The sequence below is a fragment of the Epargyreus clarus genome, unplaced genomic scaffold (assembly GCF_041222505.1).
Source record: "Epargyreus clarus isolate Ecla_fem2 unplaced genomic scaffold, WU_Ecla_fem_2.2 ptg000018l, whole genome shotgun sequence".
Lineage (NCBI taxonomy): Eukaryota > Metazoa > Arthropoda > Insecta > Lepidoptera > Hesperiidae > Epargyreus > Epargyreus clarus.
In genome coordinates this window covers 5,012,290-5,028,109 of record NW_027332226.1, presented here as the reverse complement: position 1 = coordinate 5,028,109, position 15,820 = coordinate 5,012,290, and the positions used below count along the sequence as shown (strand labels likewise).

General features: G+C 34.2%; 1 protein-coding gene across 1 annotated transcript in view; it reads right to left on the bottom strand.

Moving 5' to 3' along the window:
• The window catches only part of Cad86C (Cadherin 86C), a 149,054-nt gene extending 148,270 nt beyond the window's left edge, over nt 1–784 (bottom strand). The window contains exon 1 of the mRNA XM_073083131.1: nt 507–784. The gene's annotated coding sequence lies outside the window, so the exon portion shown is untranslated. The remainder of the gene's footprint in view (nt 1–506) is intronic.
• Between the last annotated feature and the right edge of the window lie 15,036 nt (nt 785–15,820).

Here is a 15,820-nt window from a genome sequence, read left to right as displayed (position 1 = left end):
CCCTGTTTCATATGGAGTAGCTTATAGGCAGGGATCACCTACTATCACGTGGACTGCATGTTCTATTGTTAGGTTCTTAAATCTTATAAAAACGAAAGAAATTACAAATATAGCGTGTTCCATTTTTTAGCTGCACATTTCAAACATAAATTAAATGGATCTTTTTTTTTTCAATTATACTCTCACGCACCTTCAAAGTAAAATCCCTTGTAATCGAAATTAGGGCCGATAGGGTTTCGCCTTTTATGGCAAAACTTCGTGACTGATCGCCACGAACCGTATCTGATTTAAAAATAAGGGCCGCTAAAGTTCGCATTAATACAAATGACACTGTCCACTTAGGATAAAATAAGGTTCTTCGAAATAGGCGTAAACAAACACAAGCTTCAATTCAATACATTATTAACTAGATTACCTATTTATTTTTAACTTAAAAGCATTCTATTGTCTACGATTTATTCATGACACTTGAATAGCAATTGCAACTAAATCAAAGTGGTACTCACTGTTATCACGCAACAATTACGAAAGGCGGGTTATCAGCTATTATGTAAAACAAGCGCGCCCGCGCCCGAGCGCCACTTTCGCTCCAGACTCCCGCCAAAACACCCCCACTGTCACCCAAATGCACTTGAAACGTCTAAGCACAGTTCGCACACACAAGTCCGCAAAAGTTCGATGTTTATATCGTTTGTTTCGTGTTTATGTTGCGCGCGCCGCCTCGTCACGGAATGAATGCGACGCGCGTCCGCTACGCGAGTGGCCCCGTACCGTACTAGTGGAGCTGCGGCGACCGCCGGCTACCGAGTTGAGGACAAACCCGCCCGCCGGACGCGAACCAGGCCTCACCTAGCTAGCAACCACACATGAAAACTTATAGCTACATTCTTGTTCGTTTTATCGCAACTCGACCCAACTTTTTGTGATAGCCGGATTATGTTTTAAAAACGTTGGAGACCCTCATTGTGGACTATACGATGTACTGTCAAAGGCTAACTATAAAGTTTGCCACACAACGAGTTTCATATAAATACCTATAAAGTCTGATGCTTGAATACATTAGCGAACTACGTCGAGTTGGTTCTATACAAAACGTGCCCTCGTTGTAAACTTGGTTTTAGTGGTTCATCTCTTGAGTGTATTTTACAAAATCAGAGTCTCAAATAACTTTAATCGTAAACTTTCCTTACGAAGACAAATAATAAATTTAAGTTGTTTACATCAATATCTACACATAGATACGTTTTCCATTATACGACATAAGAAAAGCAAGTAATGCGAGTAACCTTTACAGAATTTATCTTGTTTACTTTTACAACAATATAAAACGATATAACAAAGTGTGATAAAAGATAAAAAGTTTCCTCGATAACCTTTGCCATACTCAAAGTTCTAAGTTGCAAAATGGCTCAGTAAATAATCGAAAGTTCTCGAACTCCATACCGAAGTTAAATAAGATTCGCGATCACGTGGAACTCAAAGTGGAGACTAAATGTTAAGATTGATTCTGTGAAACCGGAGTGTGAAACTTAGTGAAGTGGTAATAATCTATCTACAGTTTGAATTGTACGTTTATTTTTTACGAATATATAGCTTCCTGTTGTTGGACAAAACGGATTTATAAAGAAATACCTCGATAATATCTTAAGCAAGGTTATCTTTAGAGCACAAGTTAAAATTTCACACCTCAAATAAAAACATGAATATTATAAATGAACCGTATTAAAGTAAAAGATTAAGAAAAAAAATGTGATTTTAAATAATTATTTCACATTAAAAAGTAACTATTCAGAGATATACTGTATTAGGTACCTACTAAAAAACGTTTTTTTTTAAATGGTTCTGACAGGACCAGTAGAAAAACAAATTCATTTAAAATAATGAAATAAGAAACCGTATTCCCTAGAAGCATGGCAAAACAATCAGATTTTTCAAACAACGCATTATGATCGCGTGATGAGGGGTAGGGTGAACGCTTGCCACCGTCTTGTGTATAATTACCTACTTTCGTACTTTGCTTTTTTGTGTTTATGACTGTTATCCTGATGACGCTATTCTATACCTATGCTAAAACAACAGTTACTCTTATTTGCAAGGTACTGAATACTTTACAAATATACAGGGTGAATTTTTCAATCGGGCCTTCAGGGCAAAATCCGAATATATAAGGATTAGTGAAAAATTCTGAATGGAGTTACGAGGCCGATTTTGATAAAATCTAAAACTGCATCATTAGTTTCTTAAAATCTATTTGTCCCTAGCAGGGAATCGAACGAGTTCATTTTGAAATATATTATTCCACATTCGGATAGTAACGGTTATAAGGATCAAATAATTGAACTCATCGCTTATGAAATTTTATGAAATAGTAAAGATTATATCCTACTTATTTAACTTAAGAATAGACACAAAGTCAAAACACAAAGAAGGAAAAACTGATTCCAACCTTGGAAGAGTCATAATGCAATCAATCAATAATTCTAGTTATCAATAAAAAAATACGAATCTTTGACAGGATAAAATAAATTTTGGTAGATTCTGAAAACATCCACATGACATTTGATCAAAATGTTTTAATTAGATTCAAGTTTCTGTTAAATTCAATCACACAAATAAATATTATGAGCAAGCTTTAGCATCGCTTGTAAAAACCGCAATCTTAATGTTCGTTAAGACGACCCTTCTTTAGAAATAACGTCATAGCGCAATAAAAGGGTGCGTAACGATGGAAATACCGTGCCCAAACGAAGAAATGTTATAATTTGTGTTAAAATTAAAGAATCATATAAATTTCTTACTTCTCTTCTTAATTTTTTTTTTTTTATAATATAAGAGTAGCAGACGAGCATGCAGTCCACCTGATGGTAAGTGGCTACTGCCGCCCATGGACACCTGTAATCAACCCCAGACAGGATTAGATATTACTACCTGAGGTCGGCCACAGATGCGCCACTACCCCTGAGGACTAAGCTGGAACTCCTCGGGAAAGTCTGTCTCCCTTACCAGACCCTTCAAACCGGAACACAGCAGCGCCTAGCACTGCTGTTATTAGGTAGAAATAGGTGTGGCGGTGGTGCCGCCGGAGTCGAACCATAAAGGGTTCTACCACCTTCAAATACTAATAATATGTTATTAATATATGCATACGAGATAGAACTAACTTTATATACCTTATAATATAAAAGCGAAAAGATACTCACGTTCGAAACGTATTAATCAAGGTTTTACCGAAACTACTGAAGCTACAATCATGAAATTTGGAATATAGCTTCATTTTATAATGTAGATGCGCACTAAGAACGGATTTTTTGATATTCCACCATTAAGGGGGTTAAATGGGGGTTGAAAGTTAATATGAAAGTCCGTCAGTTTTAAAGGAAACTGGATGAAAATTGGTATTTAGCTTTCTGATTTAAAGTAATAAAAATCTAATCTAAGGGTTTTTTCAAAATCAACCCTGAAGGTGGTTAAATAGGGGTTGACAGCTTATTTTAAATTTTGCCATTTTGAAAGCCAGCACTATGAAAGTTAGCCATTGCTTTACTGGTTAGATATAATAGAACTTTAGTTCTACCGTTTTTGGAAAATCAACCCCTATGTGGGTTAAATAAGGGTTGTAAGTTTGTATGGAATTTCCCCAGTTTTAATATAAACTCTATGAAAATCGGTATTTGGGGTTCCGATTAAAAATAATTAAATACCTATTTCACCATTTTTGGAAAATCAACCCTTAAGTTAGTAAAATAAGGGTTGAGAGCTTATTTTAGAATTGGCCAATTTCAAAGCCAGCACTACGAAAGTTAGTCATTGCCTTACTGATTAGATATAGTGGAACTTTAATTTTAGCGTTTTTGGAAAATCAACCCTTATTTGGGTTAAATACGGGTTGTAGGTTTGTATGAGATTCCCCCAGTTTTGATGTAAACTGTATAATAATCGGTATTTGGGTTTTCGATAGAAAATAATTAATCACCTATTTCATTGTTTTTGGAAAATCATCCCTTAAGGTCGTTAAATGGGGGTTGGAATTTTATTTCAAACTCCGTTAATTCGGAAGCAAGGTCTATAAAAATTTGTATTTGGCTTTCCTGTTGGAAATAATAGAATTTTTAACACCAAAGAAGGTAAAATAGGGGTGGAAACTTCGTATAGAAGTCCGCAGCTTTTTAAGCAAAGTCTATGAAAATTGTTATTTGGCTTTCTGATTGAAAATAATAGGACACCTATAAAACAGTCTTTGGAATATCAACCCTTAAGGTTATTTAATAGGGGATGGAATTTTATTTTAAAAACCGTTTATTTGGAAGCAAGGACTGTAAAAAATGTAATTGGTTGGGAATGATAGAACTTTTTTAACACCATTTATGGCAAATCTACCCTTATGAGGGTATAATAGGGGTAGAAACTTCGTTTAGAAGTCCGCAGATTTTGAAGCAAAGTCTATGAAAATTGGTATTTTGCTTTCTGGTTGTAAATAATATATCACTATTTTTCCAGTTTCACACACCAAATCAACCCTTGAGGTCGTTAAATAGGGGTTGGAACTTTATATATTTTATAATCCGTGAATTTGGAAGCAACCACTATGAAAAACTATCATTGGACTTAATGAAGGATCTGAGTCACTGTTTTTTTTAGATCAAACCTTAAGACGGCTATAAAAGGATGTATGCATCATGCCTTTCTGTTTACACATCTGTTTCAGCATTTTTAGGAACTCAACAATCAACCCCATTAGGGTGCTATAAGTAAAGAAAGTTTCTTTAAAAACCGTTATTGAAGTTATTTTCGTTTCCGTATTGGCGTGTCTGGAAAAAGAACAGAGTGCAGAGAAGTTTAGTGTAGGGCGAAATTCCACGGGCCGTAGTAACATATATTTTTAACATGGCAATGTATTGCGCGTGCTGAAGTGCAGAACAGCGGTTTTTTAGGGTTCCGTACCTAATGGATAAAAACGGAACCCTATTACTAAGACTTCGCTGTCTGTCCATGTGTCACAGGGCTTTATCTCTGGAACCGTAATAAATAGGCATGTGAAATTTTTACAGAGGTTGCATAACGGTGGCCGCTATAACAATAAATACTAAAAATAAAAAAAAAGTTGAAAACAAAAAGGGGACACCATACAACAAACTGCTATTCTTTATTTTTCCAACTAACTTTTGAACCGTTAGAGGTAGACAGTTCAAATTTTCACAATGTGTTTACTTTAATGGCTGCTGCAATATTAAATACTAGAAATTTAAAAAAATGAAAATTTTGGTTGTACTGAACCCTCCAGGTGCGGGTTTGACTTGCACTTGGCCAATTATTAGTAACGCACAGACCCGCGGGCCACAAGGGGCAAGTCGCGGGCCACACACCATCCGTGGGTGTCGGGTTGCCAACCGCTGGTGTTGAATATTAGCTTCCAGAAATTTGCTGATAAAGTATTTATTGATGCATATGTACATAGGATGTTTTTGAAATTCTACTAAGGAGGTAAAGGAAGTGTTATATGTATGTATACGGGAATCTTTTAGGTTCGAACTTAGAAACGTGAAATTTCAGATAACGTCTATTCAGACAAATGCACGACCACGTAGACGGGTGCAAATTTTATATATGATAATGCGTAAGTTTATTCAAATTGGCCTACATTTTGGTATACTGATTAGATACGTCGCAACTACTTTGGACACACAATATGCCAACATTTTGTCCTGCCGTGGGGTATGGTTGTGGTTATGCGTGGTTTAGTGATGGTGATGTGATAGATACATAGATCTTGGATTAAAATTTTGAGCTAGAACAGGGAAAAAAAAGTTTTTATTAATTAAATATTAATGCTACTTTATCGTTAAAATTGTTAAAGGTACAAATTTACGATTACAGTTGTTTGTATGTCATATCAAATTTTTTACGCGGGCGAAGCCGCGGGTTCTGCTAGTACCTTATAATTTTACGGCTCGAGTGCAGCAACACTACCGCCACCATTTAATTTATGCAACAGTGTTTCCATTATTGCTTTGAAATTAAAGTAACTGATGGTATCATCCTGTTTATTTTCATACGAGTCAATTAAAACTATAAATATTTAGAAATCATACCCTGTAAAATATATTATTACTTGATGTTATTACATGTCTTGATTTGCGGTAGGTACCTACTTTGGTAACTTATATGACCGCGACAAAATGTAATGCTCCACTTCATTGAACATATTAAACAAGTTTATTTAGAGTTTTCGTCTCCGTTTCATATATTTATTGCGGCAGTTGAAGGTTGACTGCCAAAAAACGTTTAGATATTTGCATCAAATCTCCATTTAACGTACGGTTTTTGTGACAAAGATTTAGATAAATAAATATCAAAAGAATCCACCGCGTTTCCACCGACTTCGCCCGACAATGGCTAATCAAAAGGCCGTATCTCATTCGGCGAACTTTGCTGCTCCGGAGTTGGGCTATTTCGATTTCATTTGCGTGCTCGTGCGCATGTTTTTTTTCTCGTTCGTCTCTCCGCACGCCGCGCTCCCCAGAGGTCATGGCTCGATCCCACGAGCCTTTGTTACTCCCGCAGAAATATGAAGGAACGGCAGGTACTACGCTCGAATAAATGGGATTCTTTTGTGGAATATTGAAATATCTCTAGGCGATGCGAGGGAACCGAGATGATTAATTCTCCGATGATGAATCGTAGGCGTAAATCTTGTTTGTAATTTACTGCTTGTTAGTTATCGCCTTTGTTTCGCTCGCGATACTATTCTGTTTTATCGAACGGAGATATCGTAGGCAGGTCTTTAGAGTTGTTTACAAGAAAACTCCACATCATCGTTCATAGTTCGGGATCCGTTACAAGAGTGCGTCGTTTTATTTTCTTAAACAAGCATCGGGATCGAATGGATGAATGTACTTTTTGTAACAAAAAGTAATTACGAGTCACGAATCTTGTGGTCGGTGGAGCGGGAGCGCGTAGATTAATTGAATTCTTAGGTGTGAAGACTTGGAGCCGAAGGTACGACGCGCAACACTTTTAAATGTATAATGCCCAAGTTACAAAATGTAGCGATGTAGGAATTTAATATTATTATTATGTAGGACAATCAAGATATTGACTTTCTCTTTTCCTAAGTCGAAAACATAAGGATCAAGTAATTTAAAAGACAGTCAACAAGTTATTAGAATTATCGGAAATTATCGTTAATATCGGAATAATATTTCCTTATTTGAGTATACATATTTCCTTATTTAACAATGTTTCAATACAATTTAGTCTACCGACTTTACTTATATTTATAGAAACGTTTTATAAAATTTAGTGCAATTAAATATACCGGAAATAAAATGAAATCATTCAGCCTAATGAGTGACAAGTGAAGGTAATAGACAAAATTGTAGAACCTAAGTTGTTAATTAACACCCCGCTACAATTCCTTACTTGGACCACTTTTATCAACCTGTTTCTAAAAGTTCCATCAACACTTCACATCCATGATATTCCCGTACGAAGCCGCCGACGAATTTAAATATAAATAATACACGTTAATATGTATTACATAATACCTTTCGACACTCATAAGGTATAATCTGAATAGAAAATGTCACTATGTTGTGAAAATTAGTATGTTGAACCATAAACGAATAATATTTAACCTCCTGGGACCCAGGAAAAAAAGTTGTTAGGAATTTGAATTAAATTTATCCTGACCAATACAATAGGTAACAGAATTACAGGAAAAAATATAACAAAAAATGTAAGTCGGAAAATATGGATTTTCTCAATGTCATATATATAACACGTGAGTTCCCAATTACAACTATTATTTGTGTCATATATATATGACATAGAACATTAATCATAATCATATATATTAATGTAAAATTTTGGTAATATGAGAAATGTATTGTAAAAAAATACTGTCTGTGTTGTGTACAATTATATCTTAATCTATAATTTTAAACAGTCACACTCAATTTAAAAAAATGATTCTCACAATCACATTCAGCAGTAAACTTAACTGTCTGTTGTCTTGTATATTTTTTCTAACATATCTCACAGTCATCAAATAAACTTAAAATATGTTCCTTTATAAAGTCACAGTACACAGATTATATAAATATTTTTTTAAAGTAAAAATAATACTATTTAATAAATTTGCGGTACGTTCTTATTATGACACAATTGATAACTGAACACAAAATATGGTTACAAAAAGTATAAATTGGTGATTAAAAAATTTTTTTTTGTTGAATTATAAGAAACAATTATGTTTTATTGAAATATATATTGCATTTAATACAATATGCTCTTGTAGTTGCTGTATTTTGGTTTTCTGCATTTATTTGGAACGTTGGAGTAATGGACTAAATTATGTACTTTATGATAACGGAAACTTTCGGTTGACATGGGTTTTATTTTAGCCTTCTATTAATATGTCTTCGTCTTCGAACTGCCAATCGAACTCGAATTACTGTCCGATTCAGTGTAATGACACAGTCCAGTGTGTTTGTTGTCCAACCACCATGTGAGAACTATTTATCCTAGCTAATGATTTCGATATGCCCATCGCTTTTCATTAGAAAACTCGCAGGTCTTTGCAAATCTGTTTTAGTTGAATAGTTATCGTTATATGAAAACCTCCTTTCAAAAAGTCTTCCAATTTTGTATTAGTGAAATAATGAATACAATAAAAATGTTAATCTGATATAAGTATTTCGCAAATTTTGCGGACTGCCGATTCACCCAAAGTAAATCCTTAAGGCTCTAGGGTGGCCCCTTCCATTAATTATAATTGAGGACCCGATAAAAATATCAAAACCTGCACAACTTTCTACTTCAATAAACCGAATTCGAATTCTAATTCGAGAAACCAGAATACGAGTCATTGTTGCCATCATGACATTGTAATGTTACGTCTTCTAGGTCATCTTCATCAGTTAAGTCTAGCTTTGAGTCGTCTAGCATAGCGGATATTTCGTAATTGCGTAAGCTCGTAATTACAAACAAGAATAACATTAAAATATGAAGTTCAAGAAAGAAAAATGTTTATGTAATATGAGTATTACACTGGGACTCTTCCATTCACAGTAGTAATTGGGAACTCATGTGGTACCAGTATGACATAAAACTTTCATCCGATATTTCATAATTTTTAATGTAACCTACAAGCATTGCAGACTCATATTTAGTAAAAATGATTTATTATAAACGATAAAAATACATATTTTTTATAAAAACATCGATATTTGAACAAAAATCTCAAATTCACTTACTACTTGTTTCCGACCGTGACGCCATCGTTTGGTTAAAATTCACAATGCAATAAAATAGTATCATCCTATCAGCTAATCACAGTTTTAAATGGTGGACCAACATGTTATCTATTGAATAAAACTAAAAGATCTCGTAAATATTGACAAATGGTGCTGTTACATTTTTTTCTTTTCTATGTAATATATATATGACGAAAGATCCCAGGAGGTTAAAATACTTGTGACAAATTCTTGATTTTTTATCTCAAATGGAATTTATTTTGTATTCCATACAATGACTTGTTTTCAAAGTATGGTAATGCAAGGTATTGTTTAGTTATATTATTCTAGTTAACGCATAAATTGCACCGCCTCACCAATTCCTCCATGCAACAAAGTAGCGTCCCTCTATACGGCTTCGAAGAGTGTAGGTGAAAGATTTATACGGATTGTTCCAACTCACTTTGCACAACAATCTTGTTATTTTTAAGTATTTTCTTAGAACTATCTTTTGAAAACGGAGAATTGAAAATTGAGGCAGTTTATTGTTTATAGATATGTTTCACAAATATAATCTATATCCTTAGTATGAATTCTTACGTTTTTTACAAAAATGACTGTTTTGTTTTTATTTATTTACGTATTTCCCCATACATTTCCAATCAGCGCCCCTAGCGGACTGTATCAGAGCTGATTGGAAACTAGTACCAAGGGTACTGTTCACTTTTCATACGCCTCCACTTTATGTAAATACACGCGTGCCCAGTTATGTAATATAGAAAGAGTTGCAGCCAAAGATGCCTAAAATACTTAATTGATACTACTACTAAACTTTTAAAAGCTTTACCGGTTCGCTGGCTTAGAAATACAGAACCAGCGAGCTCAGAGCAAAAACGCTCTCAAGGATCCCACGAAGATGGTTGGCTCGAACAAAAAAGCGAAACTTGATTTATTAAGCGATTGTCACAGTACAAGGAAGGGGCTTTCATGTCGTAACATTTGAAAACTTTAACATTGATGATAATAGAATCAAAACATAAAAAACTGGACAAGCTAAAGACTATATGTTATAAGTAGAATAAATAAATAATCGATTTTGTACAAAATAAAAAAAAAAACTTTCTTACAGTAGCATAAAAGTTACAAGATACTTTTCCTTGTACAAAAATACTTAGTACTTAGTTACTTACATAATTCTTAAATAAGTCGGCGAAAGCTAAAGTGCTTACTTACCAAATTAAGAGTTTTGCGAAATTTATATAATAGTGCAATTAGAAATGTTACCTATGCTCTTTTAACAGTCTAGCACTTAAAGTAATTTGCAATAATAGATTTGGAATTTAGGTTAAATCTCAGACGCCTTACGCAGATTAGGCGCCTTCTACAAATTAATTTTATCACTTATCTACTTAACCGGTGAAGGAAAACATTATGACGATCTGCACACCTGAGAGTTCTTTGACAAAAAGGAATTTACAAAAAAAGTGCTTTAAGGTAATTGTGTACCCATCCGCACTTGATCAGCATGGTGGACTTAGGTCATAGTCCAATCCACTCTAAAATCAGCAGGACAATAGTGGGGTGACGATGTTATAGTTTAACATAAGGTGCGCTCATATTATAGGTATGTCGGCGCTTAAATCAGGCATCTCTCTATAAACAACCTCGCTATCAAGAAACAAGTAAAGTTCATTTCCCATTACATTAACTTCAACATACCTTCAATCCGAATTGATAGTCAATACCGGACGACATAAATTTAACACCTGAGGACAGGAAGACTGAACCTACAAAACGATCTAATATGCACTTTAAAACCAGTTTAGTCTCGAGTTTTAAATGTAACGATACAATTTGGACAGATTCCACTATTTTTCATTTTATTTTGTGGCGTGGGATTCGACATTTAAATATTTATTGGCTTTTAAAACGTATTATCGAATGGGATTCTTTCGGCCCGGAGGAATATTTGGAGGCGCTTTTTTGGGACTTCGTTTTGGTTATCTTTTTTGGAAACGAGATTACATGGGTTTAATATTCTTAGTTACATATTGAGACTACGCAAAAACAACATATTGTTATATGAAAAAACTTTGTTCTATGCACGATATCTTGGTAGTTAAAGCTCATTTAGAGTTCTAATACACTAGACTTTTGATATCAACTTTTCTCGTTTTGGCGATTGCTCTGCCTCACGTTTTTATGGCTCGCAGCTTTCAGTTGTGGTATTGAAAGGCTCAAAACGCGTTTATTAGCGCTGATTAGTCGCATTTTTCGCGTTCAGTCATACAAAAGTAGCTACGACCGATGTTCAAACGTATGTGGGGTGTAGCGTTTCACCGCTACTTCTTGCCTGCTGCAAATGGTCAACCACTGATGCTCAAAATGGCTAGTCTGGTAAAGTTCTATAAGAGCCCGCCAAATGGGAACAAAATAGGGATTAATAGCTAATATATTTAAGTAAACACAAGTTTTAATAAAGGTGAAATTAAACTGAATGTAATTTCCTTCTTAAACAAAACTCAGTGAAGTTTTCAAGCATTACTTTTCGGTTATTATATTCCCTTTTCCTAAGTTTTTTGATGCCTTAAGCGGCGTGGAATCCATTAAGATACGGTGAAATGATACGCTTTCGGAATTCCATTCTGACTTACTCTATTCGAAATTGTTTTTACATTGAGTATTCTTTTCATTCTTGAATTTCCGAGTAATGCAGAAGGAACAGCTGGATTAAGGCGTGAAATATTAACAGAATGAGACATTGCAGTTATGGGATAAGAAAATTTTCGAAAGTGAGCATACGAATTGATTGGGATTTCTATAATATTGGCATGAAATAAATTAAAACCGCTCATTTGGTACCCATTACATAATAAAGTGATAAAATTACGCGATGATACCAACTATTGGTTATATCAATATGTGGTACGGAAAAGATATAAAACTGTAAAATTTGTGTAAATTTATCGATTCGATTGCTATAGATGATGCAATAAGCTTGTCAGCGATAGATTAACGCCCGTTATTAATACTCAAGCTAAGTTTTTACCCACCAAAAATCAAAATTGGACAATTTCTAGTATTAATAAATTGTGAAATGGATATTTCACAATTTCAGGGGGGGGGAAATATTTGATAGATTGAAAAATAACAGACCTTAATTGAAAGATTAAAACCTGCGAATGATGTCTACGTCAATCTGGTATCTTCTAGATAAGAATTAGTCCAGCTTACACCAAAACACATAAAATATCTCAACATATTTCAAGATATTCATAATTACAAGATATTCCCACTTATCAAGTCTCAGTATCAAAAGGAAAAAGGAAAACTCTTTGAATAGCACTTCGAGACAAAGTGTTCTGTTTCAAGGCTTTTAACGGATCTCAGTTACATTTTATGACTATACAATAGCTGCCTTTAGGATACTTTATTACCATTTTAAATATTATCTACTATCGAAAGTGTTGTTAAAAGCATCGAAGTGTTTATTATTATAACTATTAAAGGTCCTCGGAGAATTAGTATGTTGTTGTATTTGTAAGAAAAATCATATGAGTGTGAAGTGTTCTGTTGATAAATGACTAAATGTAAATCATACGAGTAAATATAATTATCCTGGATTTCTAATAAAGGCTGACCGCCTATTGGCTACTACTTGAACAGCTGGTAGCTATAACGATAAAGTAATGGCTAACGTAACTGTCAACACGCGGCAAAGTATTCCGGGTTCGATTCGCGGCCAGACAGATCTGTACCCTTAGCCTTAGTATTTGTCCATACATTTCCAATCAGCGCCCCTAGCGGGCTGTATCAGAACTGATTGGAAACGTATGGGAAACACGTAAATAAATACAAAAACATTATTTTTTGTAGAAACGTAAAAACTCATACTAAGGGTACTGTTCTGGGTTTAAATGTATGTGTATTGGTCTTTATGTTTATTCATGTTACCCACAACATATATAATACTACTGTGTGTATAGAAAGCATTTTTGTAGTACTAAACGTTTATTTCCTTTAACAGTAGTACAGAAGTACAATTTTATTACGATATTTTATCAATAAAGTTTACCTTCTCAGCAATAGATAACAGTATTAGAACGATGGTAGCATACTTACGAATCCATAAAATCATAATTTGAAAAATCCAATAGTACCGATTAAGACTCAGTAAGTAGATATCAGTCATTGTACCATAGCATCAGTATGTGGCAATAAAATTTAATTTCCAAACCCATAAATCTATAATAATCCATATATCCATAAACCCATAATAAAATATAATACCAAAAATCTAAATCGTAAGCAAGGACAGTCATTCGGTGATCTTTAGTGTCTATTCACACGTACTATAACTACACTATACCGTAACGACAAAATATCAGCAAGCAACTGTAAAATATGTATTTGCTATTTGAGTGCTTCAGTAGCCTCTCATGAACAGAGTTGTTTGTAGTTGCATCGTTATGTCGATTTATTAATAACAATCAATCTTAACTAATTTTAGCCTACCTAAATTTATTAGTTCTCAACTTTGGTAGGACAAAAATTGATAAACTTTGATATTATAATAACGAGTATTAAACGACAAAATGTGGTCCATGTGAACGAAATTATGCATTTTCATACTCGTACAAATATGCGTCGTTATGGTGTGATGTAGTTGTGGTACGTGTGAATAGACACTATAACGTTAGTAGATCTCCGACGTTTAGTGTAAAACGGACCATTACGGGTATTTTTTGTGGTCATAGTGCGTTTGAGTAAATCACCACTTTAGTGTTATATTTATAGAGGTGTATATTACAAGGCTTTGAAATTTATGGGACGCATTAGACGCCAGGGATTTCTAGTTACAAATAGTATAATGTTGAAATATTTTTCAACGATGAAAGTTATTAAAATCTTAAACATGGGCCTTGAACATGCAATACAAATGTGGTTACCTGGTGAACTTATGTTAAACTTTATAACTTTAACCTACAGTTACGTTGTAGATACCACTACATAAATTTTTCGTAGTTTATAAACATTTATAAAAAAAATCTTAAACATGAACATTGAACATGCAATACAAATGTGGTTACCTGGTGAACTTATGTTAAACTTTATAACTTTAACCTACAGTTACGTTGTAGATACCACTACATAAATTTTTCGTAGTTACTAAAAATTTATAAAAATAAATCTTAAACATGAACATTTCACATAAAATACAAATGTGGCTGCCTGATGAATTTGTGTTGAACATTATAATTACAGTAACATTATACTACATTTTTTTTATAATATAGGAGTAGCAGATGAACACGCAGTCCACCTGGTGGTAAGTGGCTACTGCCGCCCATAGATATCCGTAATCAACCCCAGATAGGATTAGATATTCCTATCTGAGGTCGGCCACAAATGCGCCGCTACCTCTGAGGACTAAGCTGAAACGCCTGGGAAAAGTATGTCTCCCTTCCCACATCCTTCAAAACGGAACACAGCAGCGCCTAACACTGCTGTTAGTACGCAGAAATAGGTGGGGCGGTGGTGCCGCCGGAGTCGAACCACAAAGGGTTCTACCACCTTCAAAACATACATACATTTATCGTACTCACTAAACATTTTCAATAAATTGATATTATGATTAAGGTGTCATAAGTACATCGTATTCACACATTTTTCATGATACGAAATGATAGCCATCGAAACTCGAATTAAATTCTAATACGCACATAACTTTGAAAAATGAACTAGGATTCGAACCTGCGACACATCGATCGAGAGGCCGAGTTTCAACCATTACACTATCACTAGCGAAGCAATGTCATATTATTCCAATACGAAGCCAATAGATTTGTGATCGAATCCAAACCACTAAATTGTATGGTACCGATTACATCGGTAACAGTTGCGTTAACACAATTCAATTACAACGACCAACGTTCATGTTGAAGGAATTGATTCCGATGATTGTTGAAGTTACGTCACTGTGACTTGCTGAATTCATCAATGGGAATACGCAGAAATATAACAAAGTCCCACTGCTTGTTACAATTGATATGAGAATACAACTTTTTTGAGGTATATCATTGAAAAAAGGATAAAGACCCGATTACGGCAATGATATTTGGATTTAAATAGTTTAAGGTCAACTTTATTTATTACAACAATAGTAGAATTATTCATGTGAACATCGAAGGTGGAATTACCACCACACCTACCACATTGTATTTTATTAGTACTGTGTAGTAGCAACAACACCTTTTTACAGGAAACACAATTTATAATAATTTTTAAATAATCGGCTTTCGTATATCGTGGCCCGCCCTTTTGGATTTAGAATGATGTCACAACATAATACATACAAGCTAATCATACATTCAAACTAAACAAATAAGTTATTTTTTTTAGTTAATAGTCTAATTTAATTATTTTTTACATAAATTTTATAGTAAATAGTATAATTTTATAGTAAACTAGCTGACCCGGCAAACGTTGTGTTGCCATATAAATAAAAAAAATATGAGCCGTCACGGGACGCCTGGCAGATGTGAAACATCGACATTATTTTGTAAAAGTAATATGCAGAAAAGAAC